The sequence below is a fragment of the Pinus tabuliformis genome, chromosome 1_2, assembly GCF_031772625.1.
Source record: "Pinus tabuliformis cultivar Carrire ecotype Pingquan chromosome 1_2, CPIR1, whole genome shotgun sequence".
Taxonomy (NCBI): Eukaryota; Viridiplantae; Streptophyta; class Pinopsida; order Pinales; family Pinaceae; genus Pinus; species Pinus tabuliformis.
In genome coordinates, this window is record NC_142298.1 from 1,163,735,429 (window position 1) to 1,163,748,837 (window position 13,409).

Here is a 13,409-nt window from a genome sequence, read left to right on the forward strand (position 1 = left end):
ATTATGCTTCAATCCATCAACATATAAAACATTTCCAGCCTTGACCTTTTCTTTCAAAGGAGCAATACCTTTTCCTTTTATAGTTGCAGGAGTATCATTTCCAAAAGAAACTTTCTTTCCCTTTTCTAAAGTAGAATAAGATTCAAGTTTTTCTTTATCACCTGTCATATGTTTCGAACATCCACTGTCAATGTACCATAGATTTTCCTGTCCTTCTGCATAAAATGCTATCCCACATCTTTCTGTTTGAGGTTCCTTTATTCTCCATGTTTTGGTGCTCGTGGCTTGTTCCTTTTTCTCCTGAAACCTGCTCCTGCATTCAGAGTCTTTATGACCAAAATTATTGCAAATAGAACATTCAACTTCATTTTCAAGAACCGAAAAGTTGTTATAGGTCCTTTTTGTAATCCCTGTCATACTTCTTTGTTTTTGAGCTTCCCTAGTCATGATTGTTTTATATGCAACACATTGAGCTGCTCTGTGACCAAAGTTGTGGCAAGAAAAGCATTGTCCATTGAAGAAGCTTCTGCGGTTATTGAATCTACCAGCCAACTGATTGTAATTTCTATTTTCATCTATTCTTGAGCCAAACTGAGAAGATTTTACCTGTGGTTGATTGTAGCTTTTGTTCATCCTTAAGGAGGATTGTCCCTGATAGTTTCTGTTTGTAATTCGTCCCTGCTTTACCTGATTATCTTCATTGTTTTTCGCTCATTTCTTCTTGCTGCATCAAGATAACTTTTTGAGGTGGATGCTTGAGAGGTTTCTCCATTATAGCCCAAACCTGTCTTGTTTAGAGGAGACCGCTGCACACTGATAATCTCATCCAAAGTTTCAGATCCTTTGACAAATTTAAGATTAATAGCTTTTGTTTTCTCAATTTCTTTTCTGAGACCAACAATTTCACCTTCTAGTTTTTCAAGATGTTTTTCCTTTTCATCAATTTGAAATTGCAAAGTATCAATGATCACATTCTTTTCTTCTATGCCTCTCTTGAGTCTAGTGATTTCATTATAGAGATTATCCACATCTACAGCATCCTCATAATCATCATCTTCAAATGCCATTAACAGCTTATATTTATTACCTTGTTCATCTTCATCACTGTTTGATAAGCCATCACTATCTTCATGGGTGTAGTAGCTTTTCTTATTTGCACTTTATTTTTTGTTCCATCTAGCAGGTTCTTTTCCTTTATCCTTATAAGGACATTTTGCAGCATAATGACCTACTCTCCCACAAGCAAAGCATTTGAAAGGTAGCTTACCTCTGAACCTTCCAGAACCCCTTTGAAGATTTCTGACAAAATTTGATTCTTCTTCCTCTTCTTCTGGAACATGGCTTGCTTCATAGTAATCTTCTTTTCCTGATGCCTTAAAAGCAGCTTCCCTTGTGTCAGATGGACCTCCCTTTCTCATTTCATAAGCGGTTAGAATTCCATGTAGCTGAGACATAGTGAGAACACGGAGATTTTCTTTTTCTTCTATTGCAGATACTTTAGATTCAAACTTGGGGGATAATGATCTTAGAATCTTTTGAACTACTATAGTTTCTCTTATTTCTTCACCCAAATTTTTCATACAATTAACAATCTCATCTACCCGAAGAAAATAATTAGCCACACTTTCATCATTATACATCTTGAGAGTCTCATATTGAATCCTGAGAGTTTGAAGTTTAGCTTGCTTTACCTGTTCATCTCCTTCATAGCTAGTGATCATTTTGTCCCATATTTCTTTTGCTGATTTGAAGTGCATGACCTTCATGAATTCTGTTTGAGATATACTTCCTAATAGAGTACTGACTGCTTTTGCATTTGTTTCATACTTCTTTTTCTCAGCTGGATCTGTAGGAGTAGCTGAAGGAAAAGCATAGCCTGTTTCTACAATGTTCCAAACTTCTGTACCAAGAGATTGAAGATATGCAGTAACTCTTACCTTCCAATAATTGAAATTTGTCCCATCAAAAATCGGTGGCCTGATTGATGCTTCTTTCTCGTAGCTGCTCATGATGAATGATCTACCTTCAAGCGATCAAGCTTCTCTGAAGGACCCGCTCTGATACCAATTGTTGGAAATAATACTGAGAGGGGGGGTGAATCAGTATTATCAGATCAATCAAACTTTTCAATGCTCAGAAACATATACGCTACTTCAGTTAGGTGAACCAGCGTGTACACGCTACTGTGATTAAGTAAAACAGCGTATAAGAAGAAAACTCATAATTTAGTTAGCTTATTCTTCAGTTAAGTTCATCAGGACATTATTCACCACATTAACAGTAAGCAGGTGCAGTATAACAGAACAGATCAAAAAACCACACACATGAACACCAAGATATAAGGTGGAAACCCAATGTGGGTGAAAACCACCTGCTGCAAGTTGTCTCTATCTTTCTTTAATAAGAAACTTCAGTTTACAATATTTTGTACTGGTGCAGCCTTGTACCAGTACGCAGGCTACAACCTGCAGAAGGCTACAACCTTCTCTCGTTCTCCAAACTTCCTTGGAAGGGAGCTCCAACCCCCTTTGCTCTTGTACTAGCCAAGATACTAGTACGTAGGTGCTGGCCTACAATCTTCTTTCTTTCAGGTACCACCTTTCATACATTTTCAGACTGGATATTCCTGAAGCACACATTCAATCTGTAGAACCCAATTCATTCAACTTTCATAACAGATCCATGAAGCATAAAACAACCAATACTAGAATTATCAATCTTTGAAACACTGAACCACTGAACCCTGTCAATCACCAGATACCAGAACCCAGAGCAGTCTACAGAACTCTGCAATAACAGTCAGATCCAACTGCAAACCCAAAAATCAAGCTTTAAGAGATATACGCTACTTCAATGAGCGAAACCCGCGTGTACACGCGTTTTTACTTAAGCCAACCTGCGTACAGATCTAAAAATAGATTCTCTCAACTTGCAGCTGTACCAGACATCAGTTAGATCCAGAACATAATATTGCGACAGTATGCAGATCTAGAAATACGCATAATCAACCATATCATGATAGTGCATTTCAAACCATTAGATCCCGATTGTCCTTAGATCTAGTCTTCCATCCGCCGATGTGATTTCTCCTTAGCTCATATCAAGCAACCCGAACCCTGCATATCAGATCTCTTTCTCTCTTAGATATTCAAGCCTTGTCGAAAGATGAAATTGCCTAATGATCTTCTTCTCCTTATATAGCCTTAGGCCTTGCTCAATACCAAGAGCCAAAACCATAGTAACACAATACCATCAACTTTAAAACTAGGGATCGACACGCCCGTCGAGACATAATGGTCCGAAATCATAGGCACAACTTCCAAGGACTAACCACCATGGACCAAAGGAACCTTTCCACATACACGCGCTTTTTCTGAATCGAACTAGCGTGTACACGCGACTTGGGCTTAACGAAACTGCGTGTATGACCTTCCTTGGCATGCTGTACTGAGATCTGTCTTCTGATTAAGTTGCCATCACCTGTACCAACCTCTGAGCACCTGTACCAACCTCTGAGTGAGTTGCCATCAAGGACAATATCGAACTAGCGTGTACACGCGACTTGGGCTTAACGAAACTGCGTGTATGACCTTCCTTGGCATGCTGTACTGAGATCTGTCTTCTGATTAAGTTGCCATCACCTGTACCAACCTCTGAGCACCTGTACCAACCTCTGAGTGAGTTGCCATCAAGGACAATACTTGAATCATAATGCCAACAATCTCCCCCTTTGGACTTGATGGCAACCACCACACCAAGTCAACCACCACACCAAGTCATTCTCCCCCTTTGACATCAAGGGCAAAGGGCTGTGCTCCCCCTGAGGACATGCTGATACCTCTGCTTGCTGTGCTGACTCATGCTCCCCCTGACAGTAGGCCAGATCTGCAAAAGATGTTCTTCAACAAGAACCAAGACTTATACACCATAAGGGACCTTCCTATCACCAAAAGACTCAATACATACATCCATACTCCCTACCAAGAGGGGACATATCAGAAACAACCAATTATATTACAGCATTCATCCCAGGCATAGTGGGGAAACCAACATAGGCCGTTACATGACCTTGACACCATAAAAGAGATATGACAAGAGAGATACATGACATAGAGACAACAGATCTAGACCAAGACTTAGGAAAGGCACCAGCAGCATCTGATAAACATCTTGTTAGATCAGCAACCAGGATTTCTTTCTGAGCTCCTTCTCCTGAAACCAACAACCAAAACATCTGAATGCCAACAATGCTTTATGAGACTTTTAAGCTGCTCCCCCTGAACCTGTGCCTGTTGCACCCCCTGAAACTGTGCCTGAAGAATTCTGACATCCCATTGCTGTTCAGAACTCCAGAGTTTTCCCTTGCTGTTCAGAACTTCATATACGCGATTTCTCCTGTATAAAACAGCGTATGTACGCGGATATAATTTCTGCAACAAGCGTACACCATACACGCGACTTTCCCACCAAAAATCCGCGTGTATACGCGTATATCCCTTCCGTAACTTGCGTATACCAACTTTTCTGTAGAACAAACAAACTTCAACAGCAGGATGAAGCATCAACTACTCCCAGCTTTTGTCTGAGATATTCAAAAGTTTCCCTGGGCAGTGGTTTTGTGAGAATATCAGCAACTTGTTCCTTAGAAGGAACATACTCCAACTTGACCTTCTGCTCAAGCACTTGTTCCCGAAGAAAATGGTACTTGATTGGTATGTGCTTGGTCTTTGAGTGCATGACTGGATTCTTTGAAATGCTGATTGCACTTGTATTATCACATAAGATAGAGACAGGTGGAGTGCAAGTGATTTGAAAGTCCTGCAAGGTCTGCATCATCCAAAGAAGTTGTGTGCAACAAGATGCTGCAGCCACATATTCTGCTTCAGCTGTAGATAAGGCAATCGAACTCTGTTTCTTGCTGAACCAAGATACTAATCTGGAACCCATGAAGAAAGCACCACCACTTGTGCTTTTCCTATCATCCACACTTCCAGCCCAATCTGCATCTGTGTAAGCATGAAGAGTGAGATCTGTATTTCTAGGATACCATAAGCCATAGTTTTGGGTCCCTTGAAGATATTTGAAGATTCTTTTGACTGCCTGAAGATGAGTTTCCTTTGGGTTGGCTTGAAATCTTCCAACCATTCCTACTGCATGTGTAATATCTGGTCGAGTACCTGTCAAATAAAGCAAACTCCCAATCATGGATCTATAAGTGGGTTGGTGAACTGCTGCTGATTCATCATTTGCACTGAGGCTGCATCCTGTAACCATGGGTGTACATACTGGCTTTGACTCTTCCATGCCATACTTCTTCAAGATCTGCTTGAGGTATTTGGTTTGAGACAAGAAGATACCTCCTTCATTTTGTTGGATTTGCAATCCAAGAAAATATGTCAATTCTCCAAGAAGTGACATTTCGAATTCTTTCTGCATAACCAAGGCAAAGTTTTGACTCATAGTCTCTTCATTGCTGCCAAAAATAATATCATCTACATAAACAACAAGAATTAGCAATTTGTTATTTTCAACTTTTATATAGAGATTGCTATCTGCTGATCCTTTTGAAAAGCCTTGTTGGTGAAGATATTTGTCCAACCGATAGTACCAAGCCCTTGGAGCTTGTTTGAGTCCATAGAGTGCCTTTTTCAATCTGCATACAAGGTTTGGATCATTCCCAAGAATGAAACCATCTGGCTGCTCAATATATACTTCTTCTTCTAAGTCTCCATTCAGGAAGGCTGATTTCACGTCCATTTGAAATACCTTGAAGTTTTGAAAGCTTGAGAGAGCAAGGAACATTCGGATGGCCTCAAGTCTTGCCACAGGAGCAAAGGTCTCTTCAAAATCTATTCCTTCTTGCTGTGCATACCCTTTACAAACAAGTCTGGCCTTGTTTCTAATTACTTCTCCATTTTCATTTAATTTATTCTTGAAGACCCATTTTGTTCCTATTACATTCTTATCTTTTGGTCTAGGAACTAATTCCCAAGTGTTGTTCTTTTCGATTTGCTCAAGTTCTTCATCCATTGCTTTGACCCAACATTCATCTTTGCATGCTTCTTTCACATTTTGTGGTTCAGTGGAGGAGAGTAAGCCAAGTAGCTTGAAGCTTCTGCAAGTGTCCTTCTTGTTTGTACTCCTGCTTCTTTCTGCCCCACAATCTGAGTTTCTGGATGATTCTTTTGACATATCTGGATGGAGTCTTCTCTTCTATTCTTGTCTGCTCCTCTGGTTCTTCTTGAGATTCTTCTTCTTCTTGAGGTTCTTCTTCTTCATCATTTCGCCTTTGAGAGTAACCTTCATCTTCTTCAATGTCTTCATGATGAACTTGCCTAGGAATATATCCCTTCTCATCAACCACTATATCAATACTGTCAACAATTCTGCCAAGTCTTTTATTGTAGCACTTGTATGCTTTGCTATGTGGAGAATAACCAAGAAGAATGCCCTCATCTGCTCTAGGTTCAAGTTTGCCAAGTTGCTCATCAGTATTCTTGATATAACATTTGCTCCCAAAGATTTTGAAGTGCTTCACGGAAGGAGTTTTACCACTCCAAAGCTCATGAGGTGTTTGAGTGCTGTTTACTCGGACATTTGTTTTGTTAAGAATAATAACAGCAGCATGTGCAGCTTCACCCCAGAAGGTTGCAGGACTACCTGATTCATCGAGCATAGCACGAGCCATTTGTTGGATAGTTCTGTTCATTCTTTCCACAACCCCATTTTGCTGAGGAGTTCTAGCTGTAGAGAATTCTCTTCTTATCCCATGTTCATCGCAGAAATCGAAAAATTCATTTGATGTGAACTCCCCACCTCTGTCAGATCTGAGGCACTTAATTTTGTGTCCTGATTCATTTTCAGCCAATGCTTTGAAGGATTTGAATTTTTCGAATGCTTCATCTTTGTGCTTCATAAGCCCTAACCAAACAAACCTTGAGAAATCATCAATGAATAATATCAGATATTCTTCTCCTCGAGGTGTCCTTTTCCTAAATGGACCACATACATCTGTATGGACTAGCTCAAGAGGCAAGCTAGCTGATACTTCCTTCTCTGGAAAGTTAGTTCTGGTTTGCTTTCCAAACTGACAAGATTTGCATATGGTGTTGTCTGGAATTTTGATATCTGGAAGATCGCGAACTGCCTGATATTTGCATGCTTTCCTTATTTGTGAGAAACTAGATGTCCCAACCTTCGATGCCATAACCAGTGCTCTTCATCCTTGCTAAGATAGCATTGTTGTTGTCCTTCTTCAAATATGTACAGATTATTTGGAGTTCTTTTGCCTTGAGAACTGTTTTTCCTGTATCAAGATCACGAACAAGACATCCATTCGATCTAAAAATAACCTCGGTTTTTTGATCACACATTTGGCTGACACTTAGAAGATTATGCTTCAATCCATCAACATATAAAACATTTCCAGCCTTGACCTTTTCTTTCAAAGGAGCAATACCTTTTCCTTTTATAGTTGCAGGAGTATCATTTCCAAAAGAAACTTTCTTTCCCTTTTCTAAAGTAGAATAAGATTCAAGTTTTTCTTTATCACCTGTCATATGTTTCGAACATCCACTGTCAATGTACCATAGATTTTCCTGTCCTTCTGCATAAAATGCTATCCCACATCTTTCTGTTTGAGGTTCCTTTATTCTCCATGTTTTGGTGCTCGTGGCTTGTTCCTTTTTCTCCTGAAACCTGCTCCTGCATTCAGAGTCTTTATGACCAAAATTATTGCAAATAGAACATTCAACTTCATTTTCAAGAACCGAAAAGTTGTTATAGGTCCTTTTTGTGATCCCTGTCATACTTCTTTGTTTTTGAGCTTCCCTAGTCATGATTGTTTTATATGCAACACATTGAGCTGCTCTGTGACCAAAGTTGTGGCAAGAAAAGCATTGTCCATTGAAGAAGCTTCTGCGGTTATTGAATCTACCAGCCAACTGATTGTAATTTCTATTTTCATCTATTCTTGAGCCAAACTGAGAAGATTTTACCTGTGGTTGATTGTAGCTTTTGTTCATCCTTAAGGAGGATTGTCCCTGATAGTTTCTGTTTGTAATTCGTCCCTGCTTTACCTGATTATCTTCATTGTTTTTCCGCTCATTTCTTCTTGCTGCATCAAGATAACTTTTTGAGGTGGATGCTTGAGAGGTTTCTCCATTATAGCCCAAACCTGTCTTGTTTAGAGGAGACCGCTGCACACTGATAATCTCATCCAAAGTTTCAGATCCTTTGACAAATTTAAGATTAATAGCTTTTGTTTTCTCAATTTCTTTTCTGAGACCAACAATTTCACCTTCTAGTTTTTCAAGATGTTTTTCCTTTTCATCAATTTGAAATTGCAAAGTATCAATGATCACATTCTTTTCTTCTATGCCTCTCTTGAGTCTAGTGATTTCATTATAGAGATTATCCACATCTACAGCATCCTCATAATCATCATCTTCAAATGCCATTAACAGCTTATATTTATTACCTTGTTCATCTTCATCACTGTTTGATAAGCCATCACTATCTTCATGGGTGTAGTAGCTTTTCTTATTTGCACTTTGTTTTTTGTTCCATCTAGCAGGTTCTTTTCCTTTATCCTTATAAGGACATTTTGCAGCATAATGACCTACTCTCCCACAAGCAAAGCATTTGAAAGGTAGCTTACCTCTGAACCTTCCAGAACCCCTTTGAAGATTTCTGACAAAATTTGATTCTTCTTCCTCTTCTTCTAGAACATGGCTTGCTTCATAGTAATCTTCTTTTCCTGATGCCTTAAAAGCAGCTTCCCTTGTGTCAGATGGACCTCCCTTTCTCATTTCATAAGCGGTTAGAATTCCATGTAGCTGAGACATAGTGAGAACACGGAGATTTTCTTTTTCTTCTATTGCAGATACTTTAGATTCAAACTTGGGGGATAATGATCTTAGAATCTTTTGAACTACTATAGTTTCTCTTATTTCTTCACCCAATTTTTTCATACAATTAACAATCTCATCTACCCGAAGAAAATAATTAGCCACACTTTCATCATTATACATCTTGAGAGTCTCATATTGAATCCTGAGAGTTTGAAGTTTAGCTTGCTTTACCTGTTCATCTCCTTCATAGCTAGTGATCATTTTGTCCCATATTTCTTTTGTTGATTTGAAGTGCATGACCTTCATGAATTCTGTTTGAGATATACTTCCTAATAGAGTACTGACTGCTTTTGCATTTGTTTCATACTTCTTTTTCTCAGCTGGATCTGTAGGAGTAGCTGAAGGAAAAGCATAGCCTGTTTCTACAATGTTCCAAACTTCTGTACCAAGAGATTGAAGATATGCAGTAACTCTTACCTTCCAATAATTGAAATTTGTCCCATCAAAAATCGGTGGCCTGATTGATGCTTCTTTCTCGTAGCTGCTCATGATGAATGATCTACCTTCAAGCGATCAAGCTTCTCTGAAGGACCCGCTCTGATACCAATTGTTGGAAATAATACTGAGAGGGGGGGGTGAATCAGTATTATCAGATCAATCAAACTTTTCAATGCTCAGAAACATATACGCTACTTCAGTTAGGTGAACCAGCGTGTACACGCTACTGTGATTAAGTAAAACAGCGTATAAGAAGAAAACTCATAATTTAGTCAGCTTATTCTTCAGTTAAGTTCATCAGGACATTATTCACCACATTAACAGTAAGCAGGTGCAGTATAACAGAACAGATCAAAAAACCACACACATGAACACCAAGATATAAGGTGGAAACCCAATGTGGGTGAAAACCACCTGCTGCAAGTTGTCTCTATCTTTCTTTAATAAGAAACTTCAGTTTACAATATTTTGTACTGGTGCAGCCTTGTACCAGTACGCAGGCTACAACCTGCAGAAGGCTACAACCTTCTCTCGTTCTCCAAACTTCCTTGGAAGGGAGCTCCAACCCCTTTGCTCTTGTACTAGCCAAGATACTAGTACGTAGGTGCTGGCCTACAATCTTCTTTCTTTCAGGTACCACCTTTCATACATTTTCAGACTGGATATTCCTGAAGCACATCATTCAATCTGTAGAACCCAATTCATTCAACTTTCATAACAGATCCATGAAGCATAAAACAACCAATACTAGAATTATCAAATTTTGAATCACTGAACCACTGAACCCTGTCAATCACCAGATACCAGAACCCAGAGCAGTCTACAGAACTCTGTAATAACAGTCAGATCCAACTGCAAACCCAAAAATCAAGCTTTAAGAGATATACGCTACTTCAATGAGCGAAACCCGCGTGTACACGCGTTTTTACTTAAGCCAACCTGCGTACAGATCTAAAAATAGATTCTCTCAACTTGCAGCTGTACCATACATCAGTTAGATCCAGAACATAATATTGCGACAGTATGCAGATCTAGAAATACGCATAATCAACCATATCATAATAGAGTATTTCAAACCATTAGATCCCGATTTGTCCTTAGATCTAGTCTTCCATCCGCCGATGTGATTTCTCCTTAGCTCATATCAAGCAACCCGAACCCTGCATATCAGATCTCTTTCTCTCTTAGATATTCAAGCCTTGTCGAAAGATAAAATTGCCTAATGATCTTCTTCTCCTTATATAGCCTTAGGCCTTGCTCAATACCAAGAGCCAAAACCATAGTAACACAATACCATCAACTTTAAAACTAGGGATCGACACGCCCGTCGAGACATAATGGTCCGAAATCATAGGCACAACTTCCAAGGACTAACCACCATGGACCGAAGGAACCTTTCCACATACACGCGCTTTTTCTGAATCGAACTAGCGTGTACACGCGACTTGGGCTTAACGAAACTGCGTGTATGACCTTCCTTGGCATGCTGTACTGAGATCTGTCTTCTGATTAAGTTGCCATCACCTGTACCAACCTCTGAGCACCTGTACCAACCTCTGAGTGAGTTGCCATCAAGGACAATATCGAACTAGCGTGTACACGCGACTTGGGCTTAACGAAACTGCGTGTATGACCTTCCTTGGCATGCTGTACTGAGATCTGTCTTCTGATTAAGTTGCCATCACCTGTACCAACCTCTGAGCACCTGTACCAACCTCTGAGTGAGTTGCCATCAAGGACAATACTTGAATCATAATGCCAACAGAAAATTCAACTTGGTACTTATACAAAATGATTAAGAATCATTCCCCATGAATTCAGGAAGCTTTCCCCACCAAAATCCCTTGATTAGTCGATCTTCTCCCTTGATTAGTGGAACGCGTTCCTAGATTTTCTCAATCATTGGAGTTCCCCAATTTGTGCCATAATTCCATAATATCTTGTTGACTTATTATTTATTATTGATCCTCTAGTAGTAGGGAACAAGTCCCTAAATTATCTCCTCCTCCAACTCTTCATAATCTACTCAATATTCTCATAATATTCCACAAAAATAAATAATATTAGGCACAAATATTCAATTATTCATAAACCTTCTTAATGAATATATTAAAGTTAAAAATAAATCATCTAATGCAAAAAGAGAGGTTTAATGTGTTGAAGGATGGTCAAAGGCCCTAATTTATGTTTTAAATTAGAGGCCTGGGCCTTAATTTATGTCTAATTTAGAGGCCCATCACATGCTTGAGTTAATTTTTGATCCCGAGGAAATATGGGCTCTCTTAGTGGATTTCCTTGATTCATGATAGGATCCCTAAGTATCTCCCATACTCCCAGTTCCTATTTTGGCCTTGCCTTATAGGCCACCTATATCCTTCTTTTAAAAATCTTAGGAAATTCCCAACCTCAATCAAAATTATGGGTTGGTTGGAGTATTATCCTTCTCAATAGATTTCTATAGAGTATTTGTTTGTCCAAATATGAGTCCCAAGCTAAACTTTACTGTCTTTGAAAGTTTTTTCCTATTTGGCCCGATTTCCCTTGTTCTATCACAACACATTATTTCCAATTTCTTGAGAAATTATACACTCAAATTTTCAAATATAGCTCCAAGGTTGGGTTCTATAGGCTCTTATTTGTCTTTTGGCTACTTCGACACTCTAATATGAGATACGGTTTTTGAGTTACTCCCATTTGAAGTGACTTTATTCCCTAATTTTCCTTCATACTGTTTCAGTCACAACTTCTTCATATTGACTTTGTTTCATAACTGCAGTATGTCATTGGAAAGCTCTCTTTGAGCTCCTTTATTTGAGTCACAAACACTAATTCCACCATCATTAGAAGTAGTTGTTGTGGTTCTTTTCTACCTAAAATTTTCATTTAGGCTTTCTAAAATTCCCTACATGTAGATGACCTCCAAATTTAGAAAACAAATTAAAATAATTTGCTAAAATTTTGGACCACTCAAATTCACCCATAATTGTATTATGTAACTGTATCAGACATACCAACTCCTTCATGCACCTTCTGATTTTTGCATAAAATAATGTATTTCCTATACTTTTTGGCTTTCCCTAGTTCTCATTGAGCTCAAATTTCCTTGTGTCATTTCACCATTGACACTTGGCATGCATGTGGCCTTCCAGTGTTTTTATGTTTTCAGTTCCCATTGGTGTAAAATTAACTCATGTCACCTCCTTTGACAATTGGCATGCATGTATCCTTCCACCTTACATTTGTCAAGTCCCCTTGTCTCTTTTTGGTGTAATTCTAAAAATCCTCTACAATTCCTTTCATTGGTGATGTCACTAATTATGTCATCATGATGTCTCACTAATATGGAATGCCACATCAACTATTCATAATAGTTTCCATGTCAGTCTCATTCTCCCCGCTATGCTTGTGTGGCTCCATCGCAGGTGTCTAACTATACTATTGTGTGTCACATAGTAATGAAAAACCACCTTGACAAAAACTATTGGTATTTCAAACCCTCTTGGTTGTAGTTTTGAATTCAAGGAAACAAAGTCCTACAATTAATCTAAACTATTGATTTGGGATGGAAGCTTTCGGCACAAATACCAATCGCCCGCCCCCCTCTAAACTTCAACCATGAGAGGGGACCACAATTAATATCAATCATCAATATGTGGTGGTCAACCATCAATCTATAATAGTGAAGGTGAAACTTCATGTAAATTCCATAGTTGTAGTTGACATATATTTTTGTATAACAAAATGAACACAATATTCAATTGGAAGTTTATGTTTATGCAAGACTTGCTAAAGTTAAATATTATCTATTGCATCTTCATTAATTTAATTTGAAATAATTACATCAAATGTGTGTATAAAATGGTCGTACGTAAAAAATAAGCATCCTACCAAATTAATTTACGAAGGACATACTACTCATTAAACCATTTTTGATCAATTTCCCTTCCTTATTGGTAAACAAAAAATAATAGTATGGTTGACTATCAGTATGAATATTATAATTTAATATATGTTTCATTTCCTTTCCTATTTTTCATTATAATTGCGAGCCAAATTTCT